Genomic DNA, 23,721 nt, shown 5'->3' with positions numbered 1-23,721 from the left:
AATCTTTTCCCAGCAGAATATGTGGTAGATACTCTCCTGATGCTGGACAGTGGCAATGACCTGTAGCTCCCAGTCAGCCTGACAATCATGAGGGTCAACAACCAATACACCTACAACCATCCTATACCCATACAACCGTTCTGTTTTTCACTTTCAGTACAGTATTCAATAAATTATATGATATATTCACTCCTTTTTATAAATTAGGCTTCATGTTAGATGATTTTATCCAATTGCAGGCTACTGTAAGTGTTTTGGTCATGTTAAGGTAGGCTAGACCAAGCTATGATGTTCCATAGATTAAATGCATTTTTGACTTACAATAATTTCAACTTATTGGGATATAACCCCATCATAAGTCAAGGAAGATTAGCACATGAGTGTTTCTTGTGGACCAGATGTGGATTCAGAGAACAAGCTGGCACAGGGGTCATCTTATCTGAGACAGTAGTCTAGAGAGGCATAGACTTGAGTGAAGAGAAGCTGGATTTTTAGAAGATGAAGAAAAAAGGAAGGACCCGTCAAAAAGTTGCATTTGCCCTGCCAAGGAATTGCAGATGAGAAATCTCAAGGATCTCTGAAGAACCATTGTCAGAGCTCATGAGAAAAGTCAACTTTAAACATTTGCAAAAACAAAATCACAAATTCTAAACTTTATGACAGTAGCAGGTAAGTAGAAACTTCTGCTCCCCTGACCTACCCACCTCTGGAGGGGTTGAAACCATGAATAGTCAGAGGAAGTCAGAGACAAGAGAAAAAAAGACCCTTTGCTTCCTTGACTTCAGACCCAAACCATCAGATGGAGGGAAGCCTCAACTTAAAAGCAAATTTGAAGTTTTGACTATTACGTAAGACTGGACATTTTGATGCTAACCTGAAATTGTGATTTATGACTTGAAGTGACCCTTAAACTGCTTGTATTACCCAAGAGTGACCAGAAAATTCTTGATGACTTCCCTACCCAGGCCCCACAGGGATCGAAAGGGACAATGGCAGACAAAAATGAAGTTGTTTTCTGCTGACATTCTAGTTCTGCTTGTTCAGTATAATGTTTGCATGAGAATGATGCATTTCTACTTATCAGAATTGCACCTCAGCCACAGGACTGAGTGCCAGATGCTGTTGAATTTTATTCCAATTTTGTTTTACTACAATAATGCATTATCTGTATTCTGTTTCCTCCAAGGGGCCTTGTCTGACCACTCCAGTTAGATGATCTCTATGCAATGGACATATGTCCTTCTTTATGGCCACTGAGCATTGGAAACACCTTCCTAATGTCTGGGAAACCTCCCATTTTAGGAAGCAGTGCTCCTGTCCAGGAAAAGAAGCTGAAATGTCAGGTATTCAAGTCCTACCCTCCCTGCAGCAGATGTGTCAGCATAGCCAGCAACAGGAGGGAGCAAGGGCTGTCTAGACTCCATTCTGGTAACAGATGGTGGTAGTAGAAGTAACATCTGGTTTTTAGAGGCAGCAGTGACAGAGAAGAGGACCCGGTGTTGTGGGGTGGGTGGGGGGGTCTGCAGTGTCTGTGCCCAATGGGGGCCTGTGGAATCTTCATTGGCCCAGTTCCACCATGTGAGGTTGGCAGCACTTCCTGGCTCTGTAGCCCCCATGCATCCGGTGCTCCTGGAGATTCAGTGAACTTCTCGGTCATCTTTTTGTAATTACTAATTATAGTAATTATAGATTTACAAAAAAGTTGCTGAGATCGTAGAGAGTGTCCTCATATGTTCTCACCTAGCTTCCCCCAACATTAATGTCTTATACAGCTATGGCACATTTGTCAAAACTAAGAAACAACCATTGGTATGACATCATTCTCTAAATCACATACTTTATTTGGATTTCACCAACATTTCCATTCAGGGCCCTTTTCTCTTTCAAGATCTAAATCAGGACAGAACTTTCCTTTTGGTTGTCATGTCTCCCAGGTCTCTTTTCTTCTTTGACAGTTTCTTAGAGTCTTTCCTTGTTTTCTAAAAGAACTAGTCAGTTATTTTGTAGAATGTTCCTCAAGTTGGACTTACCTGATGTTTTCTCATTAGTTGACTGGAATTATGGATTTGGGGGAAAATTACTACAGAGGTGAAGTGTCTCTTCTCTTCAAGGGTTAAATCTCAGGGGATACATGATGTCCACATGACTTATCATGGGTGATTTTAACTTTGATCAGCTGGTTAAAGGGCTGTCTCCCAGGTTTCTCCACTGTGAAGCTAATATTTTCCCCTTTCCATACTCCATTTGTTGGAATGGAGTCACTAAGTCCAGCTCACACTTGAAAAAAGGAAGTTGAGTTCCATCTACTGGATGGGGGCATGTGTTCATATATTATTTGGAATTCTTCTATAAGGAAGATTTGTCCTTTCTCCTTCATTTACTTAAGTACGTATGTATGTATCTATCTGATACTCAATCTAGCACAAGAAAAGAGTACTCGTTTGTAAAAATTCAAGAAGAAATCTTAGGACCCAGTGGTGGGAAAAACAGCCAGCATGAGAGGGTCTATGAAGATATTAGAAACCAAGAAAAAAAACCACATGGAGGAAACAAGAGACATGCTCTCTGTGACCTGCTCTATTCCCTTGCAGTGGACCAGCTTCTGACACAAAGTTTAGTTTTACTTCCCTCTCTTGCTGGCCTGAGCCTCTCCATTGTCCCCATGCTGTCTGACTGTTGCTCCAGGGCATAACATCATCTGACTACAATTGAGGTTTGCCTGGCTCAAATTCTCACGAGAAAGTAACTTATTTTCTTAGCAGCTTATAGATTCATTCTTCCTGGCCCAGATCCCCTTGAATTCAGTTAGCTGTGGCCAGCAATGGGGTGGAATTACTTGGTTAAAAAAACAAGCAAACAAACAAAAAACACAATCATCTTGTCACCTCTTTGTAAGAGTTCTAAGAAGGAATGAATTCTAAAAAGAGAGTATGAGGGGCTGGCACTGCAAAATGCTCCTACTGCATTTTCCTTCGGCTCTTCTTGGAATAAGGGTTTTACTCCTAAAATAACATCAGAGGTTGCATTTATTTCGAAGTCTACATATGGGCTCTTCTGCTCAACACACAGTGCTCTTTGGTGATCATTTTTGTTCTCCAAAATTTTGGAGTTTTTGCCTAAAATTTCATTAAGCAGATAAAGAGGAGCTTTTGAAGCATCGATGGAGGCTTAAGTCACCTTCCCAGCCTTTCCATCCTCTCCCTAGTGGCTGCCAAGATCCCCTTCAGTATGTAGCTTAAGGGAGGTAGAGAAGATAAATGATTTACTTTTCTGGGCCTCAGTTTTCAAGTCAAAGAAAAGTCACTGCTTTCATATATCATTCTCCTAAATGAGATTATACTGAGGGGCACTGGGAAATTCAGAGTCCCTGCCTGTAAAAACATCATAAAGATGAATTTGTAAGCTGCAGGGTCCCAGAAGGCACACCAAACTGAGTCACTGAGAAGTACTCAATAACAAACTCAACAGAAATGTGGGCAGGTTCAGGGAAAATAAGTATGGCTCTGTAAACACCCCCCACCACCACCCGGGGGGCTTGCAATTGCAGGGTGACTTTGCAGCCCCTCAGACAGAAAGGACAAAGGAAGGACTGGTTCCTAGAGGTAGAGAGAGTGGCTGTATGGCTATGAGAAGCAGCCACCCTTAGAGAGTGCAAGGGAAGGGAGAGAGTTGGGGGAATAAATACTCCATATCACCCTTCTCCTTTCTGACCTCCTGCCAGTGGCTGCCGTCCACTGAACCCAGTGGGAAACCAAAGGGCCAGATTACCCTTGACCTAGTCCATAGAGAGAAGCGTCTCAGGACAGATAGCAGGGTGCAGAGGAATCCAGCACAAGACAGTCAGATGGCTTGTGGCCGAGCCTGGTCTACAACCCCACTTTCCTGACTTGTATCATCATGCTCTTTCTACCACATCACCCTGCCTTCTTCTCATTTTCTCCTGCCACTCTAGGCTGGCTGCTTCAAGGTTCTTCTCATGTTATAGATGAAAGAGCAGCTTAGGTTTGCAAACTATCAGGGCCCCACTGTGGCCTGCATCTTACCCAGTCCAGTAATGGAAGAACTAGGCCTTCCCTCCTGCTTCTCTTGAGTTTCCTCCCAGCTCTGGAGGCCAGAAATCTATCTTATGGCGCCTCCATCCTGACCTCTGGTGGATTTGCTTCTAGACAGAGTGCTTTGCTGAGAAACCCCTCCTTATGAGCACAGGAACCCCCCCCCCCCATTTTTTTGCAATGCAAAAAGAAGCCCCAAGTTGCTTTCTGAATAAATGAGGTTTGCATTCTTCCTGGAAAGAGTTTTCTTCTCTGAGGCGGTTATTGCCACGGTCAATTGAAAATTAGGAAGCTGCTTTCAGAAATGTTTGCCTATGCTTTGGAATGTAATTGAAAACAACTGTTTTATTTCTACTGAAATGTGTAGAGAGTTAGAACCAGCACTGGCAGCTAATCAAGGAGGGGTGAAGGCAGAATGGTTTGGAGGAGGGGAGGGGAAAAGAGTGGTTGGGGAGGGGAAAAGAGTGGTTGGGTGGGGGCAGGGGAAAACCAAGTTTTATTCATTAGAAGAAAGGAAAATAATTGGAGGTTTCCATGTAGAGTAAGTTTCTATCTGACCCACCCCAATGGCAACATAGACTATGGAAGAGAAAAGCTGAGTGACTTTTTAGAGTAACAACATAGTCTTGGACCAGGTGGTAAGAAGGCGAGTCCAGGACAAGAACCTTAGTTTCTTATAGCAAGTCAATTAGGTATTGCCATTCGCACTTTAAAGAGAAGGAGAGGCTAGTTCACAGAGCTATGGGGATAGTTCGCAGAAGATACAGGGGATATTCTCTGAGGCTGTAGAAGGAAAGTTCCCATCACCTTTCCAGTTATTGTATGACTTCAGCAAGGAAGACGGAACACTCAGCCCAGCACGCCCTTTTGCTTCCTGCAGGCCCCATAGTCTTCAGCCTTAGATTTTCTTCATGAATCATAATTGTATTCCTAAGCAAATGGCCCATACCAAGAGCAGATGCTGGTGGAGTTGGACAGCTGGGTCCACACCTGGAACAAATCCCTCCCTGAAAAATATCCAGGAACCTTCCAGCCCTGCAAGAAAGGGGGCTGGGGCTTCCTCCAGGAGAACTGACACATTCTTCCAGTACCTTGAAGAATCTAGAGAATTTGGGGACTGGATTCAAAAGACAGGGCTCTTAAATGCCATCATAAAAGAGATAGAACATTCCCCCTATTATATCAGAGTTGATATATTCAGAAGACAGATCAGAATTGATCATATTCAGAAGCATTAAAAAGGACATTTTAGGTAAAATGACAACTGTTTTATCCTTGAGCTTCTTATGGTTGTAACCTTTGGAATGAATGTGAACTGATTCAAAGTCTGTCATGCTAGGCATTTTGCCTGACAGCCTGGGCCTCTGAGGAATCAATCATAGATTGAGCTACAGACAGATTTTTAAGGGGGCCATCTCTTGCTTTTCTGGTCTCTCATAAGACTCCACAGTCCCAATTAATCTCTGAATTTGAACATTCCTGATCTTGTGCACTTTGTTAGAGGCAGGTGATAACTTAGATAACTTAGAACAGTGCCAGGCATATAGCAAGTACTCAGTGAATGTCTTGCCCGTGCTAACTCATTTAATTATGCCACTCTATGAAGTAGAGATACCTATAGTTCCTCGTTTTCCTCATTTGTAAAATAGAGATAAAGAGACTGAGTAACTTACTCAAGGTCATATAACTAGTAAGTTCTAATACAGACACTGAGATGTGCTGCTCAGATCCCTCATCAGGGGTGAAGGGCTTACACCTGCTGAGAGTGTGGCTTTAGACAGCTCCTAGATGTCAGCCCTCTCTGGGAATGGCCTTGGCTAAAGAGAGCCATCAAGCCTAGGGCCATACTTGCTTCCCAGGGCAGCCCACATCCAGTGATTGATTGACAGAGGAGTACAAAGGCTCTGCCTCTCTCAGTCCATCTCAGAATAATTCTGAAAGTCCATTTCAGTGTCAGAATCCTGAAGGATTCACTTGGGCCTACACTGAGATGATATAGTAGCTTAATTTCTCCCTTAGCCCAATCCTATTTATTTCCTTTTCCTTCCATAGTAATTAATCCCAGGAACACTCCTTAATAAATCTTCAGTGCTCTAAAACCCTTGACTCAGAGTCTGCTTCCTGAGGAACCCAAGCCATGACAGTGCTGGAGCTGCAATTTGAACTTGGGCCATCTGGCTCCACAAGCCATGCTCTTAGCCAATGCATTCTAATAACTCTCAAGAGAGGTATAATTGTTAAAGCTTGAAGGAACCTAGAGTCAGGTAGTACAATCCTCATGTTAGCACCTAGAATTTAAAATACTATTTGAAAATAACAGGAGTATCTGCTTGCCCAGAGCAGATACACAAATGTTTTTGTTCATTGACAGGGGAAGTATGTACAGTGTTTGGGTTAAGAAATTAGGAGGCTCCCTCACCCCTGTATATGTTTCAGTAATATGAATAGAGATTTGTTGCCCATCTTCATAGAACTCAGGTTTTCTATGGTTTTCCAGTGAGCTTCTAAGAGCACAAGTTCAGTGAAGGTCAGGCTCCTGAGAACTGGTAGCCTCTTAAATGACATTAGGAGAGGCAGGCACTCAAAGAAGGGGAGAAACCACCATGGCTTTCTCCACTAGGGCTTTCTATATGTGGAATCTTTGATGAAATGCTGAGCAATCTCCCATGTACTATGCTCACAGCCTTCTCATGGAACTGTGTTTTTTGACCCAGAAATAACATTGGCCCTACAACCCCACTTCATCTTCTATAGACAAGGACACAGAAGTATGGAGGAGCTGAGGGTTTCCCCAGCTAACCAGTGGCAGAAATGACTCTGGAACACTGTCAGTCAAGGTCTCTTTCTACTGCTCTGCTCTTCCATTTTGAGATTTCACAAAACATTTCCAGGCATGATTAATGTGCCAGAGATAGTTGGTGCACAGTGTTATTCCACATGTTCTTCTAACACTTCCCAGCTTCTTTTGCAGTTATGTTGAAATCACATGATATCTGGCTTGAACTTTGTGTATAAGTGTAGTGCATGCCTCTTCCAGGCTAGTGAATTCAGACTGGTGTTTCTTCATCCTTCGTGTGCTCTGTAAAGGACAACTTGGAGATCAGGTGGGACATGCAGCAAAGCTACAAGACGGAGGACAGCCTCCCAACTCACATGAGACTTTACATAAGCATGAAATAAGCCATTGCTCTCTGAAGCCACTGAGATTTCAAAGATTTGACCTTTGAGACAGTTAGAATCCACTAGCCAGAGTCTCTAGTCTTTTACTCCTGGACCAGCTTGCCAGAACAAGACATAAGGTGCAGGGCTTGACAACAGCAGCCCACCAATTGGGAAAAGTAAATAGGAATGTGACATTCATCACTTGGACACCTCTTCCTCAACTCAGAAGGTCTGAGAGAAGGTAGGGGGTCTGGGAGAAGGGTGAGAAAAAGAAAACTAGTTGCTACTTGAGTGCACCTTCCTACTCTTCAGAAAATCAGGTTTCCATGGCTTTAGAGAAGGCTGTGTTAGGCAACTGTGGTGTGTTCTTCCTCAGTTTTCTTTCTACATTCAGGAATGGGTTGTGGCCACATTGCTTTTTTTAGCCTGAGCCCAGCTCCATCCCCTCTCGAAAGTGCACCAGGAACTGGTAGGAGGAACTGAGCCAATGAGAACTTCTCTATGAAACCTCTGCTCCAGACCCCACTTCATGCCCCACCTGCAGTGGGCTTCTCAGGACCTGGCTCTGAACAGAGAGCTCTCAACACTTTCCCTGGTGGGCATAACTATGACTCCAAACAAACCCTTGAAATAAGAGAGAGGAAAGGCAGGGCATCTTCTTTGCCAGGCTGTTGGTTTTGAGGCTATAACTGAGTGACTTTTAGCTCTAGGACCTCAAATTAAAATGCAGATTGCTGGTCCTGATGTTGAATTCTGGCAAGCTGGTCTTGTAGTCTTTGCATTTCCTGCCACTTAGCCTGGCACACCCACATTGGTAAGGTCCACTGATGGAGAACTGGGTTGTCTGTACCTTTCTGTCTCCACAGCTGGCATCTTATTTCAGAGTGACTCCCTCCCACACGGGATACATGTCCCAGGGTCAGCAGCTACAAGGCCAGGCTTTCATACCCTCACCTCATGTGCCTTTAGATAAGACTGACTATTTAAGGTCATGGTTAATGGCTTTATTGCATGCAAACTCTTCAGAGAACAGGATATGATACAGCTGGAAGCTGATTCTGTCGTTGTTGATCATACAGATTACATGAGAAATCCCAATAACTGGGCTGACCTCTTCCACTTTCACTAGTAATAGTCTTCTCTAGGTTCTGGTAAATGTAATAATTAGCATAATTAGCAAATCTAGCTAATGCTTTGTTACAAATGCTTTTGTCGCAAATGCTTTGTTATTTTCCTGACACATCTTTTTGAAAAATCTAACACATTTTAGTTGTAAAGATTAAAGCAATATAATAGAACGGCATTTTCCAGTCCCAAGTCTCTAACAGATGAACAGTTTGATATATGTAAGCATGATTTTATGCTTACATATATCATGTATTTTAAAAAATATAAATGGGATCACACTATATATATATTTCTCTGCAACTTACCTTATTATTTCATTTTAAGGTATTGGGACATTTTCCCATGTCAATGTGATCTCCCTCATCGTTTAAAAAACATCTATAGAGTGTTTTGTGTGTGTGTGTGTCTTTTTGCCATTTCTTGGGCCGCTCCCGCGGCATATGGAGGTTCCCAGGCTAGGGGTCGAATTGGCGATGTAGCCACCGGCCTACGCCAGAGCCACAGCAATGTGGGATCCGAGCCGCATCTGCAACCTACAGCACAGCTCAGGGCAACGCCGGATCCCTAACCTGCTGAGCAAGGCCAGGGATTGAACCCACAACCTCATGGTTCCTGGTCGGATTCGTTAACCACTGAGCCACGACAGGAACTCTAGAGTGTTTTACTATGTGGCTGGACTAGGATGTATTTATTTAATTCTCCATTGATAGACATTAGGCTATTAACATTCATTTATTATTATGACCAGTATTACAATAAGCACCTTTATACAGTATATCTTCACACATATGTCTTATAATTTCTTTAGGATAAATTGCTAGAATTAGAAATATTAGCTCAAAAGTCATGTGCAGCAAAATTTTCAAATTGTAAATAGATTATCTTCCAGATGTTGCAACTGGTGTGAGAGTACCTATTTTGCCATACTGTTAGATCAGTGAGTATCATCACTTTGATTACTCTGGGAGATTTAAGTAAATCTTGCTCTTAAAATTTTTTTATTTCTTTATTATTGAATTTAAGCAGTATCTTTCCAGATAATAGTGGTCATTTGTGTTTTATCTAATTGTTTAATTTTTGCTCATTTTTCTTTTGTTTGTTTTTTAACTGATAGAAAAAAGCACTAAATATTTTACAAATATTAAACCTTTCTGATATATGTTGAAAATATTTTGTAATACTTCTCATTAGTTCCTCATATTGAAAGAGTTAAAATTTTACATACTTCTATAAAAGCAAAATTCAAAGTTAATTTTCTGCTTTAATGTTTTTTGACTTTGTGACATGCTTGGAAAAGCCTTTTCACCTCAAAAGTATGAAACTATTCTACATTTTCTTCAAGTATTTTTAAATGTAAAAAGAAAAGAACTTACGAATATTGTCTTTCATCATACACAAAATAAATTCCTCCAAAATGGATTTAACTCACTTCTTCAGAAAGTAGACAGCCAATGATTTCAATGCTACATACTTTAAATATTAAAATATTTTTTAAAACATTAAAATGTAAAACATTAAAATATTCCAGTTATCTTAAAATTCATCTTTATGTTTTATACTTAAAAACAAATTATACATGTGTGGATTTTAATTTAGACCCTATATTCTGTTTCACTGATCTCTTTTTCCATACTTAAATCAAATCCAGAGTGTTTTAATTTCTGTGGCTTTAAAGTATGTTTTGATATCTGGGAGGGCAGATTTCCACTCATTAATCTGCTTATGCATTTATTCTTCCAAATAAAAGTTAGAATCAATGTAGATTCCCTAAACAAACAAGCAAAGATTTCTATTAGGGCTTTATTAGAATTGTGTTAAATTTATAAATTAATTTGAAAAGAATTGAAATTTCTATGAGATTGAATCTTCCTAAACAGAAATGCAGTATAGAAATCGATTTATATAAATCCGTCATGTTTTTCAGTAGATTTTTTTCATGGAAATATTAGGAAAAAATAATTGTAGAAAGATCCTACTTATTTATTTATTTATTTATTTTTGTCTTTTTAGGGCTGCATCTGAGGCACACGGAGGTTCCCAGGCTAGGGGTCAAACTGGAGCTGCAGCCACCAGACTATACCACAGCCACGGTGACGCCAGATACAAGCCAGGTCTGCGACCTACACCACAGCTCATGGCAACATCGGATCCTTAACCCATTGAGCAAGGCCAGGGATGGAACCCTTATCCTCATGGTTCCTAGTCAGATTTGTTTCCACTGAGCCACAATGGAAACACAAAAAGATTCCATGTATAATAGCAAAAAACTATTGTTGGAGCTTTCTAAAATATTTAGAAATACCTAAACTATTTCTGACATATTCATGATTGTTTGATATTTAAATATTTTTATTTTATCTAAACATCCTCCTAAATTCTCTCTTATTAATTCTAATTGTTTTTGAGGCATAATCATATTGCAAACGATGACCACGTGTCTCTACCTTTCTGATATTTCAACCTGCCTTATTGAATTTGTTAGGACCTTCACAAAAATGTGATAATAGTATACAATTGGTCATATTTATATTACTTCTGATGGAGTGTACAACACCAGAGGTAGTGCCATTTAAGTATGTGTGTTGTCTGATGGTATCTTGTTAAAATGAGGAAATTCCTTCTATATCTGATTTTAAAATTTGTGTATGTGTATGTATAAGTGTGTGTGTATTTCATCAAAAATGACGGTGAATTTCATTGACTATGTAGGTTATAATATAGTATGGGGGGGTTGCTGTGGGGAAAGAGAGGGGGAGAGAGAGAATTTCTTCAAGGTGAGGGGAATATGTCATGTTATTTCACTTGAACTTGCCACTTATTCCTATCTTGTTTCCTCTCTCCATTGAGAATATCACAGTATTTCAGTTATTGTATTTTGCATCTCTTCGTGTTTAAGTTTTATATTTTGTATTTCTTTGCTTAGTGTTTCCTGTAAATTATCCATCTTTGCCTCCAGTTTATTTCCAATGTCTTGCATCATCTTCATCATCAACAGTCCAAAGTCTTTTTCCTGCAGGCTGAGAATCTCCTGATCACTTAGCTGTTTTTCTGGGGTTTTGTCTTTCTCCCTCATCTGAGTTATAGTTCTCTGTCTTTTCATTTTTATAGGTTTTTGGTGTGGTGACCTTTTTACAGATGATAGAGTTGTAGCCTCTCTTACTTTTGGTGTCTGCCTCCCTTGTGGCTGAAGTTGCTAAGGGGGTGTAGGGGGGAGGCTTGCTATAGGTTCCCAGATGGGAGCCTGCCCACTGGTAGGTGGGGCTTTGTCTCTGGGTGAGATTAGAGGCAGCTGTGTGCCTGGGGGGTCTTTAGGCAGCCTGTTTACTGATGGGTGGGGCTCTGATCCCACCTGGATTGTAGTTTGACCTGGAGCTTCTCAGTGCTGATAGGTGGGGCCAGATTTTCCCAAAGTGGCCACCTACAGAGAAAGGCATGCTGCTGAGAGCTTTGCCTCCAATGCCCCTCCCCCACAACAAGCACATTCACCCCGTTTTCCCAGGAGATCCAAGGAGAACTGCCATCAGGTCGGACCCAGATTCCTATGGAGCCTTTGCTTTGCCCTGGGACCCAGTGCCTATGAAAGTCTGTGTGCACCTTTCAAGAGTGGGGTCTCCGTTTAACCCATCCTGTGGAGCTCCTGCGCACAAGCCCCACTTGCCTTCAATGCCAGATGCTCCGGGGGCTCTTTCTCCCAGTGCCAGATCCCCAGGCATGGGGATTTGACGTGGGGCCCAGAACTCTCACTCCAGCAGGTGATTCTCTGTGATGCAGTTCCTTTCCAGTCTGTGGGCTTCCCACCGGGAGGTATGGGGTTGCTTATATTGTATAATTGCCCCTCCTGCTTCTTGATGTGGCCTCCTCTTTGTCTTCTGGAGTAGGATATCTTTTTGAAAGTTTTCAGTCCATTTGATTGAAGGTTGCTCAGCATTTGGTTGTAATTTTGTGGTTTTCATGAGAGAAATTGAGCTCCAGTCCTCTTCTTCCGCCATCTTAACCCCATCTCCAGAGAATATCACAGTATTAAAAACCAGTTTTTTTTGTGTTACTGCATCTTAGAAACTGAGTTTAAACAGATAAACTCCCTCCAGATATGCATTCTGAGGGGATCAAAATACAACTTTGCTTCTTCTTACTCTTGATATAGTTTTCGTTTCCTAATCTGTAAAACACTGTAAAGCACCATGTAAGAATAAAGATGTTATAAATTATAAAAGTTAAAACATATAGCCTGTGCAACAAAAACAAAACACATTTTTTGGAGTTCCCTCATGGCTCAGCTAGTTAAGGATCAGGCACTGCACTGCTGTGGCTTGGGTTGCTGCTGTGTGAGTGTGACTCCTGGCTGCAGATGCAACCAAGAATAAATAAACTTTTTTTTGGTGAGACAATAAACATTGAGTGAGTTCCTTCTTCTTCCCATTTTCCTTATATCTATTCTTCCTGCAAATAACCTCTCTAAGTCTGTGTCTCTGTAGATCCCTGTCTTAGCTTATTTGCCTGAACCAACTTGAAAGATATTTTTAAAAACTAAGTCAATTAATTCACTGAATTTTAATGGTGCAGAGAAAGTTTACCTACTTTAAATTCTTTGGTCAGATGTTTTATTCTGCCATCCATCCTATTCAATTATTATTCTAATCATTCAGGACTTTCCTCACTTGGTCTATGTTTTGAAAATTGTCTCTGAGTTATTTTTTTAAAATATGGTAAGTACCCTACTTTATCTTTTTTATCTCATCTGGAAGCTTCCCCCCCCCCGCCGTTTTTTTTGTCTTTTGTCTTTTTAGGGCTGCACTTGTGGCATATGGAGGTTCCCAGGCTAGGGGTCGAATCGGAGTTATAGCCACTGGCCTACACCACAGTCACAGCCATCCCAGATCTGAACCACATCTGCGACCCACACCGTGGCTTATGGCAGCACCAGACCCTTAACTCACTGAGACCAGGGATCAAATCCGCATCCTCATGGATATTAGTCAGGTACGTTAGACACTGAGCCATGAGGGGAACTCTAATCTCATTGCTCTGCCGTACCAATATTGTTTTCATGTCTACCTTTTCAACGTTTTTTAACACTGTATTTGAACATTAATCAGGAATGGAAGAAAGGAGAAAATTTGTGAAAGGGAGGCTTCAAAGAGTTATTAGGTGAGAAGAATTGAGATACAGGTGAAATTTTCCTATTTTACTAAAATGTCTCCAGTCATGAAAAAGGTCCTTTCTGGCTCAGTTACTTGATTCTATTAGCTCTGTTTGCCTTTGGTATGAAACCATTTCTTCGTGGGAAATCTTACAAGTAGAGCATATTAAGAAAGATGTGTCATTTTAATTGATAACCAGTATGGAGCTTGTATTCTCATATACTGGGCCTTCCCTTACCCCAACTCTATATTCCTGTTCACTGTGACCCCTGGGGTTGGGAGACGCTACTCCCTAAAACTCCCAACAATCTGCAGAATATAGTGTAGCAATCACTGGACTGGATAGGCCCTGAGCTCTCTCCTTGTGGGCTGTGTGTCCATACCTGGTCTTACCTTTCCTCTCCCCCTGTCTAAATCAGACTCATCTTTTGAAGCCCACACCCGTGACTGCACCTGCATATATTTATATCCTCCTCTTTTGTTCTTTGTGCATTCTATTCCCTCTGTGTCAACTTCCCTTCCCATCTTTTGTGGTCCTGGGGAAGTGTAGAATTCTCAGGTAATAGACTCTATTCTAGTTTGACTGGAGCATGGGATTTCTGAAGGAAAAAGGTAAGAAAATCGAGTCCAGATCATAGCAGGTAGTAACTGTCTGAGGTAGCAGCCACTTAGGTCTAGAGTAAGAGAATTAGCAACATACACAAACATCAACCCACTTCTACATAAAATGATTTCATAGTTCCATTCCCGTCTAGCATTCCTGACTCCTCTGATCAGAGCTGTTTCTGGCCTGAAGGCCAGGGATGGAGTGAAGTGGAGGAGGCAGGGACAGAGTGTTCTCTTCCTTGGTCTGTTAGCTCCATAAAGTTAAAACCATAAAAAAGCAGTATCCACCCAAGCCTCTTTCCTTTGCCTCCCTGTGACATGTCTAAGTGGGTCTTCCATTTGCCACAGGATTGGGGAATCTGGAATCACCTTGAGTAAGCACTGAACTTGGCAGATGGTGCTTTTGAAATTTGGCTTCTCTTGGAATTTTCCTTACAGTCTCCATTCCTCTATTCCTGAATTTGTTTAAATATTCATGTAGCATATTTAACTTACTCAAAACACTTCCACACCCATAATATGTCTTTATAACAACTTAGTAATGGGAGAAATTATCTTTATTTCACAAACGAGGAAATTGAGTGCCTGGCAGGTTAAAGGACTTGCTAAGATTAGATACCATAACTAATGTTCGTGGTAGAAGAGCGATGAACTGGGAGCTAAGAGACCAATATAACAAGTGCATGCTCATGTTGTTAACATGATTCTGTGGGAACAGCACCCTTCCTGTCACTGTGCCCACTGCCAAGTTAGCCTCACATCATCCTTTTGAACTCACAATCCAGTCAATATAAAAATCTCCACACAAATGTAAACGTTTTTGACAATACATCTTTGCTTCTCAAGATGTGGACCTGGGGGACACTGGACAATTTGGATGGCTTAGGAGTTGGCACAATTAGGACAGAATGGGTTTTCAAAGTTGGTTGGAGGCAAATAGGCCAATAGAAATGGTAACCAGATTTTTCACATCTAAAATACATTCCTAGTTAAAAAGTCAGCCAAAGCAGCACAAGATGGAAATAAAGGTATCATGCCAAAACTCCAGCCACCACAAATTCTGTTCATCTCCCTCAAAATCAGCTCGAGCAATGGGATAGAGAGTGCCTCTCAATCCCACCCAAATGCTGGGCCCCACCTTTTCAAAGGCAGAACTCTGGCACCTTTCAGAAGCTCTGCATTTGGAAGGGAGAAGCAGAGGTGGGATGGGGAGCTCTGTGAGTACTGGGTGAGGGTGGGGGACCCGGTCTCTATGCTTAGAGACACTGCTGACGTCAAACCCTCACCTCCCTCCCTCTCAGACTGGAGCAAGTACACAGAAAACTCCCTTTTGCAGCTGTGTAAACCATTCTTGCTGAACTGCAACACGCCCACTGCCCCCTACAGCTATTCCAAATCCAGTTTCATCGGCCATATTCAGAGGGAAATAAAAAACCGGTCTATTTTCCCAATTGGCCCCTTTTCAATCAGATGTGATTAAAATGAAGCCTGAAGTTTAAATGAAATACTCTTCCAGTTTATGCTCTGGAGTTTCCATGCTCCTTCCTCCTCTGATTAGGGCAAGCTAGCCAGCTGAGGCTTTTCTTCCAGTGTTTCCTAAGGAACATTCTGGAAAGTTGGCTCTAAGGTTGCATTTCTGTCTAATATGCATCTGTTTCAGGCTTCAGATGAGCCTGTTCATCCTCCCTGGTGGAATATGGGACATTAGGAGTGGATTCTAAAGCCTGGCCCTATAGAGGGAAGGGGAGGGGGCAAAGTGAATCAGATTTTCCCGCAGGTCTTATGAGAGCCCACTGTCCCCACTGGTCCTGCAATACACAGACCCTCTAAACCAGTCTGTGGGAGAGAAGGAGGTCATGTTGTTTAGTGGGAATGAATGGTGGACTCTGCACCTTTCAATGGAAGCTCAGGTGGGAAGGGGTAAAATACCTCTTCTAAGTCCCTCTAAACTGTGTTCCTAAGGCTTTGACATCAAGAGTGGTGTTAGAATTAAGAGGTATGAACCACTCTGTATAAAATAAATAAGCTACAAGGATATATTGTGCAGCACAAGGAATGTAGCTGATATTTTACAATAACTATAAATGGAATATAACCTCTAAAAATGTTATGAATCACTATGCTGTACACATAAAACTTATATTGTACATAATTTTCCCTCAATAAATAAACAAAGTCATAGAAAAAGAGATCAGATTAGTATTGCCAGAGGAAGGTGGGGATTGGGTAATTGGATAAAGGTGGTCAGAGAGTATAAATTCCCAGATCTAAGATAAGTTAGTACTAGGAATGTAATGTACTACATGGTAAATAAACACTGTTGCATGTTATATATGAGAGTTGTTAACAGAGTAAATCCTAAGAATTTCTTATCACAAGAAAAACCAGGGTTTTTTTTTTAATATTTCTTTAATTTTTTGTATTCAATGTGAGATGATGGATATTTCACTAATCTTACTGTGGTAATCAGTTTATGATGCATGTAAGTGAAATCATTATATGGCACACCTTAAACTTACACATTTCTGTGTTATATCTTAATGACACTGGATGAAAAAAGTGAAAAGAAAATACTACTAAATGAAAATTAATTTATTTTAAAAGATGTTCAAAAAATTTTTTTAAATTGGGACTTAAGCCCACGGTTTTGTTTGTTTGTTTGTTTATTTATTTATTTTTTAGGGCCCACCGATAGCATATGAGAGGTTCCCAGGCTAGGGGTCTAATCAGAGCTACAGCTGCTGCCTATGCCACAGCCACAGCAGTGCAGGATCTGAGCTGCGTCTGAGACTTACACCACAGCTCATGCAACGCCGGATCTTTAACCCACTGAGTGAGGCCAGGGATCGAACCTGGAACCTCATGGTTCCTAATTGGATTCTTTTCTGCTGTGCCACAATGAGAACTCTTCAATTTTTTTTTATTATTATTTTTTTAATGGTGTTAGCAGTTTGGGAGCAGAGGAAATGTGGAGTTCTTGTATAACTTCTAGTTCCAAGTGCCCTGCAAATCCCCATGGTTCTTGGGTGTGTACTGGAGTCATCTATGGAGATTTCTAGAAATATAATTGCCATACTCCAAGCCCAGGTATTCTAGTTCAGTAGGAAGGGCACTGTAAGGCCTTAGCCTTTGTGTAGTTTGAAAAGTTCTACAGTGATTCTCCTGAAGGTGGTTTCATGCATTTGCAAGTTTTCTCATCTGGGATATGTGTCAAAATCACCCCAAGGTTGGAATTCTGAAGTCACTGGAAAAGAATTCTTTTAAGTGGAAATCTGCAGTACAGAGGTAGGGAGATCGCTAGTTTAAAAAGATTAGAGGGTATCAAAACAGGAAGTATTACAGTACACAGGAACAAATGCCTCATTTGTAGACAAACGCAGTAGGGCTGTTTTTTTCTAAGAAAACTACCAGCCCTGCTGCAAGAGTCACTGAATAAAATTAACTGTGCTCTAGCTGTAGAGATAATACCCAGCTGGGAGTGGAGAGAAAAAAAAGTCTGATCCCTGAAGTTTGAGCAGGTAGGTAATATTAGACCCACATCTCCTCAAGGAGCAGAGATCCTTGTGGACAAACACAACATGCCTCAGGCAGGGCAGGAATCTGGGTCAAGCCGCTCCAACATTTTGAGTTCTCATTTCGAGCGGTATCAGACACCTTCCCATTGTTAAGACTTTCATTTATTTCTTCATTAAATATTATTGACTGCCGGCTATATGCCAGTTGCTCAATAGTAACTTCTGGAGGAACAGTGACAATGCCACTGGAACTCTTTTCTTCTGATGATTACTTTTCTTGTCTTATTTTTACTTGGCCTTAGTTTTTCATTTAGACTTTCCACATGGTAGAGAAGTTGCCTTCTGCTGCCCATGATTTATACCCTTCAGCTTAGAAACTCCAAGAAAAAAAGGAGCTTCTTTCTCTTAGTATCAATCAACTATTCTAAGGGAAATTTTGGAAGGGCTCTTGCTTGAGTCATATGCTTTTTTTTTTTTTTTTTTTTTCACTTTAACATTTTTATTTTAGAGCTATTTTTTTTTTTTTAATTTTCCCACTGTACAGCAAGGGGGTCAGGTTATCCTTATGAGTCATATGCTTAACCATGCAGATGATATTTTCCTTAGTGTGATGATGGTTGCACTAATATATTCATTCTTCATTACACATGTTTATCTTATAAGGTGACAGGCACTCCTTCCACCAAGGGTGAGGCCCTGTGTTCCCTCCTCTTCTGTCTGGGTCGGGGCTGTGATGGCTCCCACCAACAGAGTCTTCAGGGCCAGAACATAAAAGGGAAACAGTTTACAGCTCACACACACACTCTCTCTCTCTCTCTCTCTCTCTTTTTCTCTGGATATTCATCTTTAGAGCCCAGCCTCCACGTTGTGAGGAAGCCCAGGTCACACAGAGAGGCAATATGTGGGTACGGTAGCCAACAGTTAGCATCAACAAGAAGACATGTGAGTGAATGAGTCTGCACATGATTTCAGCCCCAGCCTTCAAGTCTTCCTTCTGTGACTGTAGACAGTGTGTAACAGAGTACAAGCCATCCTGCTCTGCCCAGTCTGAATTCCTGACCCACAGCACCCATGAGCCACAGTAGATCATCAACTATGTTTTAAGTCACAAAGTTAGGTTTTTTTGTTTGTTTTGTTTTGTTTTTGCTTGTCAGGGCCACACCCTCAGCATATGGAAGTTCCCAGGCTTGGAGTGGAATCAGTGGTGAGCCGCATCTGCAGCCTACACCACTGAAATGCCAGATCTTTAATAACCCACTGAACGAGACCAGGGATCGAACCTGCATCCTCATGAATCCTGGTCAGATTCATTAACTGCTGAATCACAAAGGGAACTCCCTAACTTACAAAGTTTTGAGCAATTTATCGTGTGGCAATGGAGAAATAATTGTCCATTGGACCAGTCTCTGTTGCTGGCAGTTGAAGCATTGTGATTAGGAGAGCAAATGTGTTCCTGAATAGGAAGGATGCAAAAGGGTGCTGGGTAGACAAGATGAATAGATACCACAGCCCACTACAATCATCCTAGGATAGGTTAATTTCCCACAAGCATATACACATTCATGCATAAGAACAACTGAAGCCAGTCGTTACTATGAACAGCAAAAGGAAAACACCCCAATTTTACTAATTCCATCATGAGAGAGCTAGTGTTATCCAGGTAATATATTCTGTTTTCTCTGATTTATTGCTTAGGCAATGATTCTCAACTGAGCAAGGCCTAAAAAACAAAATTTCAGAAGTGTTACAAGGAAGGTTTGGGGCACAAGTTGAAGTCCAGCCATGTAACTTAGAGGCTGAGCGTAAAAGCTGGTTGAAGAAACAGGTTCTACAGTAATCTTTAAGAGGATCCTACACATAGGGATGGGATAGAGGATCACTTTTAAGAATGAACACTTCTTTCCAGTGCAATTTCCCTCTGTCTTCTCAGCTCTGAGCAATTCAGGAACCTATTCACTAGTCTCCAGCAAGTCACAGTTGATTTGCATAACTGAAAACAGAACTCTAATTCTTCATTAGCAAACAAAATTATACATTCTGAAGTTCCCAAAGGATTTTTTTTTTCTTTCAGTTTTACTTGTTTTTAAAAGAAAGTTGAGGAGTTCCCATTGTGGCGCAGCGGAAACAAATCCGACTAGGAACCTTGAGGTTTCAAGTTCAATCCTTGACCTCGCTCGGTGGGTTAAGGATCTGGTGTTGCTGAGAGTTGTGGTACTGGTTGCAAATGCAGCTCGGATCTGGTGTGGCTGTGGCTGTGGTGTAGGCCGGCAGCTGTAGCTCCCATTAGACCCCTAGCCTGGGAACCTCCATATGCGTCTCAAAAAAAAAAAAGAAAAGAAAAGAAAGTTGACCAAAGTATATTCTCAAGGTTTATTGTGTGCAATTATTTTTATAGACTTCTGATAAAAAATTCCTTATATAGACCCATTTTGAAAGCTCAAAACACAGGAGGGGGAAAGTATAAATTAAGCAGTATCTAAAATATGCTCTTTCTCATAGGAGGGGAAAAAAAGGTTACTCTGCTGTCAATTTAAATGATAGCCACCAGAGAGGCCAGAGACTGGGCTTCAGGCTTAGGGACTGAGTTACAAAATTAAAACATCTCTATCACTGCTCATCTATAAAGAAGAAACAAAAACAGTAGACATTTGAATGTTGCATCTCTGAGAAAGGACAGAAGAAGGGAAGAGGAAAAAGGTGAAGTTCACTGACCCCAGCTCTCCAGTTGGAAGGAGGGTCACAGAACTGAATGCATCCTCAGCCTCCATTTCCTTTCAAACAGAAAGTGATTGCCAGTGAAAGAGAGCACATTTTGCCCTGTTCCTCCCTGAATTTAAAGTTCTCATCTAAATCCACATGAAAACAGAAAAGACACAACCCATTTCATAATTCAGCAGAATTGGAACCTGCTTTCAGAACTTATAGTGTTCAATTATGTGAATCTTTTGAGGTTTTTAAAGTTTTCAATTTTAAAAAGTTGTGGTAACATTTACATAAAAAATAAAAATAAAATTTACCACTTCAAGTGTACCTTTCAGTAGCATTAATGTAGAACATCCACACTGTTGCATAACCATCCCTACCATCCATCTCTAGACATTTTTGATGTTTTCAAACTGAAATTCTATACTCAATTAAACAAAAACTGTCCCCCCCCCATGCTACTTTCTGTCTCTATGAATTTGACTACTCTAGGTATCTCATATAAGTGGAATCAGAATATTTGTCCTTTTGTGACTGGCTTTTTTCACTTAGCATATCTAAGTTAAAACATAGGTCAGAATTACCTTATTTATTTATTTTTTGCACCAGCGGCATATGGAAGTTCCCAGGCTAGGAGCTGAATCTGAACTACAGCTGCCGGCCTATACCACGGCCACAGCAACACCAGATCCAAGTCATATCTGTGGCCTATACCATAGCTCACGGAAACGCTGGATCGATGACCCACTGAACAAGGCTAGGGTTCAAACCTGCATCCTCATGGATACTAGCCAGATTCATTTCCATTGCACCATGACAAGAACTCCTCTTTCTTTTTATTTTCTATTTTTTACTTTTTAAGAAATTGTATTATAGCTGAACTTACAATGTTGTATTAGTTTCAGGTATACATCAAGGTGAATCAGTTTTGCATATACATATAATCTCTCTTTTTCCCCATACAGGTTGTTACAAACTATTGAGTGGATTTCCCTGTGCTGTAGGTTCTTGTTAATTATCTATTTTATACAGTAGTGTTAATATGTTATTTCCATCCTCCTAATTTATCCCTCCCCCCTCAGTTTCCCCTAGGTAACCATAAAAAAATCTGTGTTTGTTTCTATTTTTTAAGTTCTTTTGTGATGTTTTTCATTAGATTTCACATATAAGTGATAGCATATGATATTTGTCTTTGTCTGACTTACTTCACTTAGTATGATAATTTCTAGTTCCACCCATGCTGTTGCAAATGGAATTATTTCATTCTTTTTTATGGCTGAGTAGTATTCCATTGTATACATAATACCACATCTTTTTTATCCATTCTTCCATTGATGGACATTTAGGTTGCTTCCATATCTTGGCTATTGTAGATAGTGCTGCAGTAAATATTAGGTGCATGTATCTTTTTGAATTATGGCTTTCTCCAGATATATGCCTAGGAGTGAGATTGCTGGATCATATGGTAGTTATATATTTAGTTTTTTTAAGGAATCTGTCCCCTATAGTGGCTGTACCAATTTACATTCCCAATGACAGTGTAGGAGGGTTCCCTTTTCTCCACACCCTCTCCAGCATTTATTATTTGCAGACTTTTTTATCATGGTCATTCTGATTGGTGTGAGGTGATACTTCATTGTAGTTTTGATTTGCATTTCTCTACTAATTAGTGGTATCGAGCATCTTTTCCTGTGTTTTTTGGCCATCTGTCTGTCTTCTTTGGAGAAGTGTGTATTTATATGTGCTCATGTTTTGACTGGGTTGTATTTTTTTTTTTTAACATAAAGCTGCATGAGGTGTTTGAATAGAATTTCCTTCTTTTTAAAGGCTGAATAACATCCATAGAATGTATATACCACATTTGGTGAGTTTTTTAAGGGGAGGAAATATCTTCAGGATAGTCTTTCTGGTCTCCACTATCTTTTTAACATTAAACATTTGTTTAAAGATTTTTCTTCTTCTATGTTTATTATTCTATCTGATGTAGGGGAACAAAATTTGTGGCCTCAAAATACGTCTCATTTTCATGAGGATTAATTTAGGCTGATTATTTTTAGGGCTCAAAAGCCTAACTGCCTAAAAGAATGTAGATGGAGGTCCTGTTCCAAGAAGGCAGCCACCATCACCATAGGTAACTACAGTGTGAACTGTGTGTGTAGACAGAGAGGGACCTAGCCAAGTCTGTGTGTTAAAAGTCCTTTCTGTGTCCCGCTGTCTCTGCCTGGCCCAGCAAACATTTGTTTATCAAACATTTGCTTTTCTATCTCCATGTAAATTCCCTTCTTCTCCTTTGAGGCCTCAAACTCACACCCCCAACATCCTCTTTTGTCTTTAGCTGAAGATGGTGTTGAAGGTGAGGGCTTCAGCCATTTTGGCAAACAACTCAGTTTTCCTCGGTTTCTGCCATGTCTACATGTTATTAAACTTTTGTTTGATTTTCTCCTTTTAATCTCTCTCATGTTGATTTAATTCTTAGACCAGCCATAAGAACCTAGAAGGGTAAAAGTTCTTCCTCCCTAACACTGTTTTCCTTTTCCTCCCTACCCTCTTTTTTTCTTTGTCCCTTACCTGTGTCCCTTCCTTCCTTCTGTCCTTCATTCCTCCCCTCCCTCCTTCCTTCTGTCCTTCCTTCCTCCTTCCTCCTCCCTACCCTGTCCCTTCTCTCTTTCCTTTGTAATAGTAGGCAATACATACTGTTTGTATTGTTACATTTATGTAAAATGTTATGTAAATATTCATTTCTCCTAAAAAAAGAAAAAAAAAAGTGTCAGTTTCTTGGAGCAGGAGCCAAATCTTACCTTGTAGGAGGCCTAGAATAAATGCTTAGTAGAGGAAAGCTGAATTTAACTGAGTGAAATTATATTCAATGTCGACAGCTGCATGATGATCTCATCTACAGATTTCTTAAAATCAACTAAGTGAAACACTGACCAATATGGCTATCCGAGTATTCATTTTCTTTGGCTTCCATAACAAATTTCCACTGATTTAGTGGCTTAAAACAACATAATTTTTTTTTTATCTTATAACTCTATACTTCAGAAGTTCAGTATGGGTCTCACTGGACTAAAATCAAGGTGTCAGTGGGCTGCATTTCTTTCTGGAGGGTGTAGCAAAGTATGTTTCCTTGCTCATTCAGGTTTGGGGAGAATTCAGTCCCAGGAGGTTGTAGGACTGGTTGTAGGACTTCATGTCTCTGCTGGCTCCAAGGGGCTGACCTTACCTCCAAGAGGCTTCTCTCAGGCATTTGCACATGTATGTAGAACCCTGTACCTTAGAACCAGCAAAGGGGCATCAAATCCTTCTCAAGCTGTCATCTCTACTAGCCTTCTATTGCTGTGTCTTTCTCTTTACAGACTGGGAAGATACTATATTTAAGGACTTGTGTGATTAGATTGGGTCCACCTGGATAGG

The 23,721-nt window shown here is 40.7% G+C and overlaps 1 protein-coding gene across 1 annotated transcript in view; it reads left to right on the top strand.

The window, feature by feature from the left end:
- The window catches only part of CSPG4B (chondroitin sulfate proteoglycan family member 4B), a 126,452-nt gene that overhangs the window by 77,145 nt on the left and 25,586 nt on the right, over nucleotides 1-23,721 (top strand). The window lies entirely within an intron of this gene.

The sequence above is a fragment of the Sus scrofa genome, chromosome 16 (assembly GCF_054392235.1).
Source record: "Sus scrofa isolate SSC_HxYL_T2T_F1_AM1 chromosome 16, Sscrofa_HxYL_maternal_Yorkshire_Landrace_v2.0, whole genome shotgun sequence".
Lineage (NCBI taxonomy): Eukaryota > Metazoa > Chordata > Mammalia > Artiodactyla > Suidae > Sus > Sus scrofa.
This window is presented reverse-complemented; position numbering and strand designations above follow the sequence as displayed.